Source organism: Cicer arietinum, chromosome 2 (genome assembly GCF_000331145.2).
Source record: "Cicer arietinum cultivar CDC Frontier isolate Library 1 chromosome 2, Cicar.CDCFrontier_v2.0, whole genome shotgun sequence".
NCBI lineage: Eukaryota > Viridiplantae > Streptophyta > Magnoliopsida > Fabales > Fabaceae > Cicer > Cicer arietinum.
In genome coordinates, this window is record NC_021161.2 from 25,000,149 (window position 1) to 25,001,936 (window position 1,788).

At 34.3% G+C, this 1,788-nt stretch overlaps 1 protein-coding gene across 3 annotated transcripts in view; it reads left to right on the plus strand.

The window, feature by feature from the left end:
• Positions 1-1,788, plus strand: part of LOC101507045 (mediator of RNA polymerase II transcription subunit 25) — a 26,433-nt gene that overhangs the window by 18,390 nt on the left and 6,255 nt on the right. The gene's annotated exons all lie outside the window — the stretch shown is intronic.

Below are 1,788 nucleotides of genomic sequence, written 5' to 3' on the forward strand. Positions count from 1 at the left end.
AAAATTTGGGGATTACCCTGTTGAAAGGTGTTTGAAACAAATGGATCGTGCTTATAATTTTCGGGATAATAAGATATTGCAGATGTATGATTTTACTCACAAGTCACTTGCTAGTAGAAGGGATCAGATTTTTCGTGGAGAAAACTCTCCAGCCTTTGTCGTGGCAACTGTTGCAGCCTTTATGAGTGGGCTCTAGGTGACAGATTTGGAAGATTTGCAATTCAACTGATGGGATTCTTCTTGGTGCACGATTATTCTCTCTTCGATGGTTCCAGATCTGCCCTTACTCTCCAATTTTGATCAGCGAAAATATGTGTCATTGTTCAAACAGCCGTTATCTCTCCTGTTTTGGACGCATTTTCTTATTACGTTAGTTGATCATGACTTTGTTTCGTTAGAGTCGCGCTGCTTCTTCTTCGGTGTTTGTCATGCAATTTAGTTCTTACTAATATATTATAAAAGTGGCTTTTATTCCCACCGACGATCATTTCGGTGGTGTCCCTTTTTCCACATATGAATTATATTAGTGATGACTTTTTCCGTTAGTGGTTATTCTAACGGGGCCTTTTATTTTCATGACTTACTTTACCTTGGCAATTTGTCCCAGATGCACTGGCCTTGTCTTTCTCTCCTTGAAGCAGATTTAAGTTTAAATATGTTGAGTCTCCATTATTATTGGTTTGAAGCTTCCAAATGCAGTTTTTTAGAAGAACGGAGCTTGCTTTTTTCAATTGCCTTCCATGAATTTCTCTCTGGCTGATGATCAATCAGACTATCTGGCTAGGCTATATTTATAGCAATTCTCTCCGACTTCACATGCATCCCTGAGTTGCCTCTCCATATTTTTTATTATTTTGTGGAGCAAAATATTTTCTTGTAGCAAGCTAAAGCTTAGTAAGCTTTAACTTGAGGGGGAGTGTTAGAATATTAGAAAATATCTTATAATATCTTTTATATTATATTAGAGTATCTTGAGTTATTATCTAGGATCAATTTATATTTATAGAGATATCTTATAATATCTCTCATTATTTATTATGATTTATTCCTGATTTAGGATTGAGTTTATGTTTCTCTATAAATAGAGATTAATATTGAGTCTTTTGTAATCAAGTTAGCATTAAACTATTATCAATAATATTCAAATCCTTATTATTTCTCTCCTCCTTTTCTCTAAAATCCCACAATTTCAACATTGTGTCAGTCCTTTTCAAACAGTTTATTGTGTCATTTATGTTGTAAGTCAGTGCAATAACTGCTTTAGAGTGGTTATGGGGCAAATAAAAGTAGGAAATTAGGAAAAAGAAGGGCAGGAAATTACTGAGTGGTTAAGGGAAAGGAGAGGCCAAACTCTTAAATTCGTGGAGTGGATATTTTTGTAACCAGTCTATCAATTCTGTCCTTGTAGAATTGTACACTTGCATTCTGTTTAATTCAATAAAGTATTCAGTTTCCCCATTTCCATTATGTACTGACCAGTTCTAACATACGTACTAATATTTTCGGGTATCTTCTTTTCTCACCCCTCTATGTTCTCAAAAACGTCTAAAATACACCTCCAGATTAGTCAATTCAGAGGTGTTTTATTGTCAAACTACACCTCTGGATTGGCCAATCTGGAGAGCATTGAGGGGGTGGGAAAAGAAACTCTATATTTTCGAGATCACAGAAAATATTCTTATATTTTTGAAGATATACAAAAAATATGAGTTAGTTTGTGGATATTATTAGAGCAAGCAACTTTTTTCTGCTTTTGATAATTTTAATGATTTTGATAAAATCCTTTTG